Source organism: Protopterus annectens, chromosome 8.part0 (assembly GCF_019279795.1).
Source record: "Protopterus annectens isolate FY-2018-M chromosome 8.part0, PAN1.0, whole genome shotgun sequence".
Taxonomy (NCBI): Eukaryota; Metazoa; Chordata; order Ceratodontiformes; family Protopteridae; genus Protopterus; species Protopterus annectens.
The window spans coordinates 1,285,819,473-1,285,834,119 of record NC_056741.1 but is presented as its reverse complement, the minus strand read 5'-3'; the positions used below and the strand labels follow the sequence as shown (position 1 = coordinate 1,285,834,119).

At 40.7% G+C, this 14,647-nt stretch overlaps 1 protein-coding gene across 1 annotated transcript in view; it reads right to left on the bottom strand.

Moving 5' to 3' along the window:
• Nucleotides 1-14,647, bottom strand: part of CIC (capicua transcriptional repressor) — a 1,784,113-nt gene that overhangs the window by 21,702 nt on the left and 1,747,764 nt on the right. The window lies entirely within an intron of this gene.

Below are 14,647 nucleotides of genomic sequence, written 5' to 3'. Positions count from 1 at the left end.
GACTTAGAAATACTTCTGTCACCCTGTTAGGCATGGAGGTGGGGTTGGTGCACAGGGTTACTCTGTCCTTGTGTTAAATAAGAAAGGGTTGCTTGCACCTAAGCTTTTATAGTTCAGAATTCTCAAGACCGATGTTGCTGTCAGGAGGAAGACAGTCTTCCAGGTCAACCATTCGAGAGAGTGTTGAAGCTGCTGGCTTGAACAGTGGTGAAGTTAACTTTTCCAATGCAAACTTTAGATCCCATGGAGGACAGATTTCCTTCTTGGATGGCCTTAGGCATAGTATACCTTTAAGAAATTATTTTACTAACAGCAAGGGATAAAGAGAGGGGATCCTCAGATAGGCAGGCAAAAATATCAGAAAATAAATGCATTTTCAGTGAGGCACATTATAATCCTGATTTGTAAAGTTCTGACAGTTAATTGAGAAGGAAGGACATTAAAGTCTGGTTAGGGTCCAGGGCATCTAACACCAAAGAGAAAGAATCTTTTACATTTTTCTATGCATGGTTTTCTTTTGTTTGGTTTATTAGCATCCACCATAAATGCAAGGACATTCTTGGTAAATATGTGCCTGAAAGGGATGAGTGCTAGATTATCCATGTTGTTAGCCTTAGGGTCTTTAAGCTGTGATGCATGACTGAACTCTTGTTTTAGGATAAGAGGTCCATACATTGAGGTAGTGCAACAGGCTCCACTCTTACCATACTCAGTAGGAGAAGGAATCAATGCTATTTTGTAAAAAAAAAACAGTGCTAACAGTAGCATTTTTTGCCCTATCCTTTGACATACCCTGGGGAAAAACAGGATGGGAGATAAGGTGTACAGAGCTGACCTGCCCAGCTGATAGAAAAGGTGTCCTGTTGCAAAATTTGTTTGCTTTCTTAAAAAGCAAAAATGTCTATTTCTGGATATGCAACCTGTGGGTTAAAATCCAGAAATATGCCCCTGTTCAGCATCTATTCATGAGGCTCTGCTTTTGTTCTGCACAACAGATCTGCCAGGATATTCTCCTGGGATGGAATGCTGGATGCCCTAGGGGGCCAATCCTGCTCCCAGTCCAGGTAATATGCTTCCAAGGCCAGTATGCACAAAAGACAAGAGTGGGCGTACCCCTCCCCCCCCAACTTACTACTGTAACACTAATCATTCTCTTTCAAATGCCGATTTACTTTTTCTTCATGAGTTCTGTATCAGGTCCCCCTGGATCCTCGGTTTCCCTGAGTGGGCTCCCAAGTGTCTGGTTGCCTAACCCTGGCTTGAAAGGGACCATCTTACTGAAGTTCTCCTGCTGTATCCAACAGTTCCTTCCTGATGCAAGACAACAGAAGAAAGAGGCACTGCAAGGAGTACAAATGTTGGTGTCATGTTCTGAAGTGTCAGTGCAGTTATTTCATGTGAAGTCTTACCAGGGTGACCACTGGGATTCAGGATACCATGTACTTCAAGGTCCAGGGGGTATTTCATAGCTGTAATCTGATTATCCTGTTGTACAGAAATGAAACAGATGGTCAGAAACAGCACTTTTTCTGAGGGTAGGATTGTCCCCTTTTGGGTGGAGAGAAAGATCATTCCAGAAACTTGATTTTTTGGGAGGGGGTTAGCTGTGATTTGGGCAGATAGAGTCTATGAATCAGGCCAAACTGAACTGTAGAACAGTCTGCATCTTCTATTGGGTGGAGCACTAAATCAGGCAGTCACACAAGTAGAGGTAAATGTGAATGCTCTTGGTTCTACACTAGGCAGTTAGTGTGACCAAGCATTTTGCAACTACTTGCAGTAAAAAAAACCAAAGAGCAAAGATGTAAATTGGTAATGAGCATCCCCCGCTTTGACTCTCAGGTACTGCCTGTGTGCCTAGACTATGGGTATGGGGAGGCAAGCTTCTTCTGAGTTCTAGAGTGACCATGAATGCCTATGAGAAGACAAGCAGTAGAGCCTTCAGGGTTATCATTTTCACCTTTGACACTTGTACAGAGTTGTTTAGCTTTGATAAGGCTAAAACAGACCTCCAAGAGCTATCTGTTCTATGGTCTTAAATAGATTACTGTGCCTTCTTTCTCTTCTTGTACTGTCTCTCTCTCTCTCCCCTTACCTTATAAGGTCCAGCAGCACAGGCTTGATTAAGTGTCTTTATCTGGGTACTGGGGGGGGGGATGCCTGAGAACCTTGTTTTTTTTTCCTTTCACGAACTGTAGCCTGTAACCTTGTTGCAGGACACATAGGACCCAGGTATCCTGAATGATTATCTCCCACTTTCTGGGAAACAGACCCAACTTAGGCTGAGGCAGGATGGTGAACATCTAAGATTTGGACGTCTTGGGCTTACTTTTCAGGGTAGTAACCGTCTTAGAAGTCTCCAGTCATAGGAAGGCATTAATCTTTGAATCACAGCTTCACCCTAAGTTACTGCAGTACAAGCATGAGAGCCACATGCCCACAGAGAAGCATCTGGACCAACAAACATTTGAAGGGCTACAACTTAAAAGAAATTCCTTTTGTTTGAAGGCATGGTGGCCTCTTGAGGGGCAATGCTGGAGGCCTCAGTTAAAGCAGGCAACCGGGTCAGGGACTGTAAATGCAACATTAATCCTAGGGAAGACATGGGACTCAATTAGTATATCACTGGCCTCCAGCTGTTCCTTTTCTCATGGAGATCTAAGAACAATCTGGCTGACGTCATGATGACCTTAAACAGGATACACAGCCATTGATGATATAAATGGTCTCTGAGAATTTTTTACTCTGATAGTATTCTGAAATTTATACTTGACACCTGCATAACAAATATTTTACATACAAATGAAAGGCAACAATAATGAAAATCTGTTTTCCCAGCAAGATACTTAACTATAGTCAATAAAACATAATGAACCAATGACACTCTGTACTCAAACCAACAATGATTCTTCATAGTTGCACTGCAGCAAGAAAGAACTAAAAAGATTATGCAGATGGATAGCCTTCTTACACCACAGGAGAAATTATGCCCAGGTAAGAGAGCATTCACCTAGCCAAGAAGAAGAAAGTTGACAGGCACTGGAAGTCATTCCAGAAGTTGGATTTTCTGTGGCAGAAGAGCCAAAAGTTAGCAATACGGCAACAATGAACAACATGAAGAACCTAGCCTGATCCCCCCAAGTGAATGAAGGCACTACTCCAGGCATGCTCAAATCTCACCTCCACAGGAACACATGAGTCAACAGAGTATAGGTTCATAGGCTGGTACTAGGCTATCGGCCCTGGGGCCTATACAACCCTAGCCATAACAATTCCCTGGCTATTTCTTCCCACACTATTTACATCCCTGGACCCCTGTCTAGCAGGGTGACTGACGTGATTCCTGGGGTGAAATTCCTTTCTCCAATCCAATTGTCAAGGTTCCTTTTGAAGAGGGCCAAAGAGGCGCTCTGCTTGACATGTATGGGCAGTCTATTCCAGAGTCTGGGGAGTCTCTGGGTCAAGAACCTATCCCTCCAGCATGTTTTGTTTACTGTGATAACAAGGTTTAGATCCCTGGAGCATGTGGCTCAGAGGGATTGGGATTTCTTTAAGTGTAGCATGTCCAACAGCTCTGGGTCTCACATGGCCTTGTATATTAAGCAGAGATCGCCTCTGAGTAGAAGATATGCGACAGAGTATAGCTGAAGTTTTTTAAGGTGGTTAGCATAGGCATCTGCTTTAGGCCTGTGATTCTTTTAGTGAGGTATTTCTGCGGCATTTCCAGTTGTTGCAGATGTCTTGAGAGGTACATACCAAAAGTGGCATTGTATTCTATAATGGGTCTAATGGGGGATGAGTACAGTCGGACAATAACCTCCTTTTTCCTGGATGAAAAGCCCTTAGTGATAAGGTGTGCCACACAGAAGGATTTCCTGACTGTTGTGGTGATGTGGTTATCGAAGTTGAGACCACTGTCCACCTGTGTCCCTAAGTCTCTTATCACACTTTCAGTGTTTAGTGTACTGCCACCTATGTGGTAATTCACAGGTACATGTTTTTTCCCAAAGGGGATAACTATACATTTCTTGGCATTGAGCTTGAGCCCATGGCTCTGGCACCAAGCATCTGTTTCTGTAAGGGCCTTTTGTACAGTATCCACATCATTTGGGGATTCAATAATGGCTCCCAGTTTGCAGTCATCTGTGAACTTTGTTAGCCAGAGTCCCTTAGTGCTGGCCTGTACTTCAGAGAAGTAGATGCCAAACAACAGCGGTCCTAGGACTGAACCCTGAGGTACTCCACCTGTCACTTGTCTGGAGCTTGATTTTGGAGTCGGCTACTTTTACAGTGTGGGTTCTGTCAGTAAGCCAGTTGGCAACCCATCGAGTGAGATAGGGATTAATACCCAGCTTAGTAAGTCTATCTATGATTCCAGAGTGGGGGATGGTGTCAAAGGCCTTGGTGAGGTCCCGATAGGCTGTGTGGACTGCCTTACCCTTGTCCATGGCTCTGGAGATTGATTATTAATGGGAGTGTCAACAGTTAGAGAGACACTAGAGCAAAAAAAAAATACACTTCTGAGTACTGCCTAGATAAAATGGGTTTGATTTGCATTCCAGATTTTAAAGACGTTGCAAAGGTGAGGTGAAGAATGAAAAAGAATTGTGTGCACAAACCTTTCAGTGAAGAAGTTTGAGGATATGTTTCACAAACGCGCTCCACTTATAACTGTTGGCAATGATACCAGGTACAAACCCAGTGCATTTCTTCACAGAAGGTGTAGGGCTGCCAAGACTGTTGCAACTGAGGCAGAATTAGTTCTCACTACAGCCCATTGCAGACACTTCTAGGAGCATAAGCTGATGTACATTAAGGGACACTAGGACTTAATAACCCAGTCAGCTACAGTGTGATAAGCCTTGGTTAACACCCATTCCTCTCAATGGCAATGGGGTTACTACATAGTCAGACATGTCAGAAGCTTTCTTTGCTGGAGAGAGAGGGACACACGCCATAATGTCAAGTTTGAGATTCACCAATGTACTATGCAATGGTGCACAGTAATGAAGAGTGTGAATGAGATCTGAAGTTAGTAGTAAAAGGAGGAAAAGGTAAGTGTGTGTGTGAGTGTGTGTGTGTGTGTGTGTGTGTGTGTGTGTGTGTGTGTGTGTGTGTGTGTGTGTGTGTGTGTGTGTGTGTGTGTGTGTGTGCACGTGGGTGTGTAAAGTTACTTCCAAATACAAGGTCAAAGATTTCTAGTTCTACAATTTATCTAAATTAATTTAAGGCAATCAGTTGCTGGAATATGACAACTTTAAGGCCTACCAACACTTTAACTGTGAATGTTTGAACCACACCAAACAATTAAAAAGAAAACAACAAAGCTGGAAGTGGAATGCCACTTACATTCTAACTACAGTTTATGCGAATTAATAAACAAACTGCTGGATCAGAACAAATAAAATAAGAATTTTTATTGTTTCCCATGTTTTACTTTTATATTACTGAAGTTTTAAATCACCTCAAGTCAAAAACAAATAGGAAAGTTATGTACTTAACTTAATGACAGATCTCTATTGTCTCATTTTTGTCCAGTTCATCCTTTGGGTTGTCAGATCTGACCTCAGCACCTTTTATATGAAGCTGTGGATCTGATGCTTTGAATGGTCCCCTAGCCATAATTCCCTCTATTCCTCAAATTTAGTTTTCTGACATATCTCTAGTTATTACCTCGACTTAAACTAAAGCATATAGATGCTAAGGGACATGTGAATACTATAGGAATGTACAGCATACAGAATTCAACAGACAGGGTCTCAGATAAGGCACATCCATCACCAGAAGGTGTCAGTGACAATATTAGAAAGAGGGAGGAATGTTGATCTAGATGAAAATGAGACAACATGGATCTATCTTTATGGCTGCTGCATAAATTTTGTATAAGATGTTATCCATTTTCGTTCAATTTTACCTTAGGGACAGATTCCCAAGCTGAAGAACACCCAAGTGGCATAAAGGAAGGACATTTCTGAGAATGGTGGAACCAAAATAACGTGATCTGTACTCCAGTTTATAATGGGATACAAAGGTATGGACAGTAGACCATGTTGCTGCTCCCGAAATACTAATGGGATCTCTCTTCATGAAGGCCATAGAAGTAACCACTGCCCTTGTAGAATGAGCTCTTAGTTTTGCCTTTAAAGGCAAGCCCAGCTTATTATAAACAAAGGAAATGAACTGTGACAGCCATTTAGAAAGTGTGACTTTTGATATACTTATACCCAACTTTGACTTCAAAGAGGATATGAATAGCTTGTCTGACATTCTGATATACTTAGTCCTATGCAAATGGAATCTGAGCTGTCGATGAACATCTAGTATGTGTAGCATCTACTCCCCTTTCTTTGAAAATCTTGGAAAAAAGACTTGAAAATCAATTGACTGATTTAGATTGGCTTTTGGCAGAAAAGATAAATTTGTTCTCAAGGCTACTCTGTCTTTATGATAAAACAAATATGGTGGTTTGTAATATAGTGCTTGTAACTCAGAAATTCATCTGCAGAGGTAACTGCAACAAGAAAACCAGTTTTCTATGAAAGAAACATCAAGTCTACTGAAGCTGCTGATTCAAGGGTTGCTTGGGTCAAAGCTTGGAGCATAATAGTGACATCGCTTGTAGGAACTGGGTCTCTGGTTGGTCTGAGTAAGAAAGTGCCCTTCCAAAAGGCTTTTGAAATTTTAAGAGAATGCCCTACATGAATTGGGATGGCAGCCATCTGCACTTTGACAGTCAAGAAAATGGAACACTTTTGATAAAAAATCCAAAATGAACAGAAGGGCTGGACAGAAATGATTAATCCCTTTGATGATGCCCAGATAGAAAAATGTTTCCACTTGCGTTGGTATATCTTTTTGGTGGACTGTTTCTAAGAGGCAGAAATAATGTGGACAACAGAAGAATATAGCCTGGCATCTCTGGCTGTTGTCAGAATTGAGGGAACTACGTGGTTAACTTCAGGGCTTTTAGATCCAGTACAGGCAATCCAGATGGGTGACTCTGAAGGTCTGTATTCAGATCCAACACCCATGGAGGATGTAGCAAATGAGGCTATAGGAAGGGGACCAAAACCTCCAGAGGTCAAAAGGGGCAATAAGGACCACTCTGGTCTTGCACCTTCTGGCTTTTTGAATGAATTTTGTTAACTGGGGTATTGAAGGAAAAACACAGGGGAAAGCAGAAGCCAACTGTAAACTATAGTACATCCCTCAGTGACTGTCCCTACGGAAGGATCAAGGCAAAGTAACTGCTTCACTTGTTTAGGTATGAGGCGAACAGATCACAGCAAGGTTGGCCCCAGCAGTTGAAAATCTGCGTTGCCAAATCCTGATTGAGGGACCACTCCTGAGGCAGAAGAACTGACCAGCTCAACTTGTCCATTAGAATATTTGACATCCCTGGGATGTGTGTTGCTATCAGAAATTGCTGGGGAGACATCATCTACTGCCACTCTCTCTCATGGGTTCTCGGCACAGTGAGTATGATTAGGATCTTCCAAGTTTTTTGTTATACCTGACTACCACCATGTTGCAAATCACACCCTTTGGGAGGGAGTCCTGGAATGCCCACAACACTAAGAAGACTGCTTTCACACCCAAGGGTTGATTTGAAGGTTGGCCTCCAGGGCTGACTAAGCAATTTGAAATGTCTTCCCTTCAAAATGCCGCTTCCAGCCTAGAAGGTTATTGCAGCCCAAGGGTTTGATGAACAAAAGGCCTGTCCTTCCATCACTTAAAGGGGAGGTTATCCACTATTTGATATGGTCTTTGTAAACCTGTGTGAGGCAAATCCTGGTATGAAGGGGTGAAGACTTTTTGACCACTGAAGTATCCATATGTCATACCTGTTATATGAACTAACAATCATAGAGGCCATCAAAGCCTAGCAAACAAAGGATTAACCTTGCTTTGGGAAAAGGGTACTGAATGACCTGTGTGGCCACTAGATGAAATTAAAGTACTTTGGTGTTTGGCAGATTAGCAATTTGAAGGACTGTGTTGATGTGACATCCAATAAACTCTACATGCTGAGCTGGGGACAGATGACTTTTGGACTGATTATTGTAATTCTGAGATCCTGTACAAGGTGGAGCAAGAGGTCCCAATGCTGAAACAGAAGATCCCTGAAAACATAGGTGAGCAGTCAATCATCTAGGTATGGGAAGACCTGGATCTCTAGCAGACAGAAACGAGCAACTACCACAGCAATGACCCCTGGCAACTAGGGACAGTGGTGAGACCAAAATACAGTGCTCTGAACTGAAAATGATTGTCTCTCAGCAGGAAAGGAGAAATCTCCTAGATCACATCACTATTTTTATGTGATAGTAGACATCCTGGAGATCTATACAGCACATCCAATTGTCTTTCTTCATAAGAGGCAATATGGAATGTATGGTGACAATCCAGAATTTAGTCTGTTCTTACAAATTAATTGAGAAGACTTGGTTCTAAGACTGCCCTGAGGTCCTTGTCTTCTTCTGAATTAAAAAGTACTCGGAATAGAGACTGGATACTAGCTGGTCTTGGGGGACACACTGGATGACACATTTTTTCTTGCAAGTTGAAAACTTTTGTTGCTGCAGATTCCAACTGGCTGGTGTAATGTTGTAAATATTGCTTTTTTTCTTTAGAGGCTAAGAAAGGGGAATGGAATAGCTTCTGGTGATTATCCTTAGCACAGAAGAACCCACTGTGACTATTTGCCAGGCAAGTGCCTCCAAAGTAAGGTAGTCAGGTAACTTTTCTATAGCACTGATAGGGTTTTCTTGATAAAAGGACCATGAAACTCCTGGTTGTGCTGTCTGCCTCTGCCCCTAGGGTGACATCCAATTGAGATGTCTCTCCTTCTGCCCTGAGGGCCTGTCAAAAAGAGTGCCCTAGTGATAACCCTACAACTTTCTGAACCATATCATCTTCTTACCACCCCTTCAGTTCCTAGAAAAGTTCCTTTGAAGGGTAGAGAAGCAGAACCCAATGGCAGACAGGATCTGTCTTCTTCACTCCTGCTAAGCATTTCTTTGACTTTAGGTCTAAAAAAATGTGAAATCATCAAAAAGGACATTGATGAAGGACGTCTTACAGCCTTGCGCAAAGCTACATCCAAGCATGCTGGTGCCTGCTGCCCTAGCTGTGTCATCAGCTGCATCAGAGAACAGATGCACGAGGACAGACAGAGAATGAAGGGTAGACAGTTAGGAGTCCACTGTTTTCTGAACATCCACTGGTAGGTTACGACAGAAAGTGCTGGCAAGCTCCTTGGTAAAGTCTTTCTGGCAATGTGTCTTGTCAGCAAGATAGTTCAGAGCTCTAAACACAAAGGTCACTAAAGCATATGTCCATTTTCTGAATATGTCCAACACCCTTGACTCCTGTTAGAGGAATGGACAGAAGAACACTCCTCAAACAGCTTCTTCTTAGACGCTCCTGCTACTACTATGGCATCTATTGGTGGACACTTGCTCCAGTATTTTCTATATTCTAGGGCTACCACAATTCTGTTTCTTTTTTTGGGATGGGTACCACTACATCAGTATCCTTCCAGGCCCTTTGAGATACTAGGGCATCAACAGTGGTACCACCTAGAATGCAGATGAGCCAGTATCAAAGGCCTCGAGGAGCAAAGATTCATCTGGTGAAGGAGCATTGGTGGACCAGCCCCCATCATTGGTTCATAAATTATAGGATATCACCAAAGGTGATGTCTTCTAGAGAGGATCTTGGGGGAGGTTCACCTTCACCTAGATATGTGTCTTTTGTGATGGACTCTGCAGAGGAGTCTAGATGTTTCCATTTACAAGTCTGTTTCCTAGGACCTCGTCTTGGGGGAAGTTCAGGAGATATGTCCAAGTCAGACTGGAAACTTGAATGTCGAGTATCCTCCAGGACTAATAGAACTGACTGTCCCCATCGATCTGAATGAGTGGAGTGAGTTGCAGGATGCAAAAGATGTTGGGATGGGTCTGAGCTTGAAGGTGGCACCTGACACCTTGGCCTAGCCAAAACCTTTTCAACTGCCTCAAAAGCAGAGGCCGTGACTGGAGCTGAAGGAGTGTCCCTCTTATCTGAAGAAGGAACAAATCCCACCCCAAATGACCTCTGCTCCAGTGTTGACCTCGGACCTGAGCTATTGAGAGCAGAAGCCTGGAGATGTAAAGATGGCTCTGATAAATGTGAAGTCGATTCCACTCCCAGGACCACTGTGATAATGCTTCAGCTCCAATATTCATCCCAATCTGAAAGTATTACTGTCGAGAGTAAGGGAAGCTGAAGGAGTTGAAGCTGCCAGAACTGTTGAGCAGGGAGGTAGGTGAATGTATCTAAAGAGCGGATCAGTACTGGAGATATCAATGAAGGGGTAGTTGGACGTGTATCTGGAGCACCCAAAGGCAATGTAGCTAAGATATCCCCTAGCTGAACTTGTGTCCTTAAGAATCTCCCCATAATTCGATCAACATCCATTTCGGTGAGGCTTCTTGAAGACGATGCCACTGATGGAGGTCTGGAGTATCATCTTTCTTGGAGAATCAGAAAATGGAGCCTAAGACTCACCAGATCAGGAGAAATTATTGGGTAAGGAGAGGGAGATTGGATCTGAGTAACTGGTGGATCTGATTTCCTCTGAGTCTTGGGCAGTAGGCCCGAAGAATCTGTTAGCTCCAGAAACCTTTTGTCAGCCTTTTCTGCCCGTCTTACTTCAGATCCTTCTCATCCTTCTTTGGATTTTTACTTACCTTTCTTTGACTTGTTCATTTTCCCAGGGGAAGCCAAAGCTGGTCTCAAAAAAGTAGAGGTGGAAGGTTGAAAGGCAGACCTGTATGAGGGGAAGCGAGCCTTTCAATATTAGTTTTACTTTGCAGCCCTGAAGGGGGCACAAATGTCACAGTCAACATTCAAATGGGCAGTGCCCAAAAAATATACACACACAGAGTGCAGGCCTTGTAGAATTTTATGTCCACAGGCCATGTACTTTTTGAACCCCTGGACTTTGTCATACATTAGAGGAACAATTTTAAAATATAAACAATTGTATGTCCAGAGAATTGATTACTTACTTTAACTCTATATATAAACTGTGAAACTATTCTCTCAAAAAGGGTATTTTCAAATTACATTTTGCAACTGTATCACACCATAACAAGTAAACACACACAGAAAAAGCACAATAAAATTTCCTTAACGCTATGACAAGAAACATTACTGCTAATATCTAAGGCTATAAACCATATGAACTATCAACTACTTCTAAACTATAAACTACTTATATTACAGGTAGGGAAGGGAACAGAACATTTTTGTCTACAAAATTAGCACTTATCTCACTAGAAAAAAAAACAGAGTCCTCAGAATCACATCTGAATTGATCAGGTGGTAAATGAGATCTGAGGTAGTTTGGTGGAATAGAGAGTATTATGTGTAGAGGAGTCAAACCCTTGTATCCACACCTTCATAAAAAGTGCACAGGTCAGATCCAGTCAGATTCGACAGCTCAAAGGTTGAACTGGATGAAAATAGACATCAGATCTTATGTTTTATATGTGAAAGTACTGTAAAGGAGGAGAGTAAATTTTTATTATAAAAGCTTAAATGACAGCTGCTTTAAAAACAAGAGTTTTAATGTGTGTGTATATATATATATATATATATATATATATATATATATACACACACACACACACACACACACTCACACACATATATACACATAAATATATATATATATATATATATATATATATATATATATAGAGAGAGAGAGAGAGAGAGAGAAGCATTAGCTTTCTTCTTCCTTTGTGTGGTACTTGTACATTATCCAGCCTCCTCAGTGAATAATCTCATATATGGTGACTACAGCTTCAAATGCTAATCAGCTAGTTACAAAGGTTGCATGTCATATGGCAGACTTTAACATTTAGTCTTATTTATTAAAGATCTCATGGAGATTAGCCACTAGCCACACTGTATCTGTGGCATCTACTCACCAACAGGGTGCCAAAAGTGGAAAAATTGTAACTGTAGAACCAAAGAATATATTTGATTTCAAGAGTTTATATTTTTGGAAATAAAAAGTATAATTCAGAGTGGAAAACGTTTCAGTTGCAACCACCAGAAATCCTCTCACTTCTAAGGAAATTTAGCAGCAAACTGGAAGCTCTAGATCAATAAACTCAGTTTTATTTCTCAGTGAAAGAGGAACAGCTAAGAACACTGAAAAGATGCAGTATGTTACATTTTTGCAAGTGTTTGGGAACAAGCCATAAGATAATTTAATTATTTTACTTGTCTTAAAGAGGAAGACAAACTAGCAGCAATAAGAGAGAAGTTCAGGAATTACTAAACCTAGAAAGAACTCATCATTCTTGGGAAGGTACAAGAAAGACTACACACACTTACGTTACTGAATTGAACAACAGCATCACGTCTGTCAATTAGATAAGCTACATGATTTATTAAAAAGATCAAATGTAGTTTGCTGTTAAATGATAAAAAAGGAAGAATTTCTAAGAGAAATGACAATGGCACTATTAGGAACTGCAGATATATGCAGAAAAAGTGAAATTACTAGTACACACTTAAAAGACAAAATAAGAAAACAGATGAGTGTAAGATGAAATGCAAGTTAAATAAAAAGCCAAAAGTAAAACAAGGGTAAGAATGTGTTGTAGTACTACCAGGTATTAAAAGAATGCCATTTCACAATGTATTACAACAGTAAAAGAGGCAAGAGAAAAGCTCATAATTGAAAAATAAGCCTCATTATTAAGTGTGGCTCTAAGCATTACAGGAACACCTACCTTGCTTTTAATTAATTTTGGAGAACTAACATTACAAATATTTTCTTCTAAGAAATGTAAATGGAAAAGCAAGTATTTTCAAAGGAAACTGCACACTGCTGAATAAAAACACCAAAGCAAAGTATTTGTTGGGTGCTTGTTGGCACTATTAAACTGACAGCTGATACAGTGAAATCTGAAAATCCATTATAAATCAACATAATACTGAATGTCATACTGCTAACAAGAAATTCTGACAACGAATAAAATGTCAAATTTAAACTAAAAACAGGTAAAGAGTATATTTCAAAGCACTGCGGCTAAGGGCAGCTGGGTGGTGTCAATGGTGACACATGAATATAAAAATAAAATGCTCAGGGCCCTATTTCAAACTGTAGCACTTAAATAAACTCTAATATCTCAAATCATTTGGTATGTGAGAATCAAAGAAAGGTAAAACAAAATTCATAGTGTGAAATCTTGTACATCAGCATAACAAAGTTTTTCTTTGCAGCCCTGCAGGCCATGGTCCTGAAAGATGCACAAATGTCACAGTCAATATTCAAATAGTCAACACCCAAACAATATACACATACTGAGTGCCGGTCTTGTGGAATATTAAGTCCACAGGTAATGCACATTTTGAACCTGTAGACTTTGTCATACATTAGAGGAATAACTTTAAAATATAAACAACAATTATAAAACAGTGGTATAATTTATGGCTGTGGTGATTTATGCACAGGCTTAGGAGGTTTGCCAAAATAATATCACATAAAAACAAATCCTGATGCCATATCAGTCATAAGTCACCAAGGAGAATTTGAGTAGCTTTCAAAAGAAGCACAAGCAGGGATTGATATAAATTGAAAACTTACCTGTCGATATGCAGAATGAGTGAACAGTACTACTGTTGTAAAGCAAGTTATGATTCTAATCTGTACTGATTTTTAAAGATTTAAACAAATGCTTAAGAGCATAAGTTGTCACTTACAGTGGAAGAAATGGTCTTGATAATGACAAATTTAAAGCCGATTCGTCCAATAGAACTAGGCAGACTAGGCTTACCCAATTTAAGGGGGCATTTTAGAGCAACACAGTTAAGGCTCTTATACATAGCACAAGCAGAAAACTATAATTCAAAGTGGAAAGGAATGATGATGACATGGAGATAAGCTCAAGAAATAAGGAGAGATTGGGATTTTAGATGCAGACTTTTAAGGAGAGCAACAAAGATCACACAGAGTATTATATTCATAAAATAGCAGGGAGTACTCTAAGAACTAAACCAGCACAAGAACGGAGAAAAGAGATGATGCCGATAGGGATGACTGTGGTTGGGGATACAGATAATAGGCAAGAGAGGGCTGGAATTTATTGGAAAAAATGGAAAAGGAACCAAGGTATTGGAAGAAAATAACTAGAAAGGTAATAGAATGGGAAGAAGCCAAGAATGTATTCGGACTGCAGTTTAGAGACTGCCTTCCCTATCAAGGATTTATATCAGAGTATAGGCAAAGAGAAAGAAATAGGGGGTCCTAAATGAAAGACCAGCACTGGTAGTCTTTAATATAATCTAGAGCGGAAGCTGCCGTTAAAAAAGGAATAATTAGTACAGCATATAAAATATTGCATGATAATTATAAAACTCAATCAGAGGTGCTTAGAAAGGCTAGGGAAGAGAGACTGTCTAAGCAATTCACAATGAGACAATGGGGGAATATACGTATGTATCCCAAACATGCAACAAAGTCTAGACAATTTAGGATGTTTGCCTGGAAGTGTTTACATAGGTATTTTTATACCCCAAGTAGACTCCAAAGAATTTTTCCTCAGTTGAAGAGCAAATGATGGAGGTGTGCTGGGCAACAAAG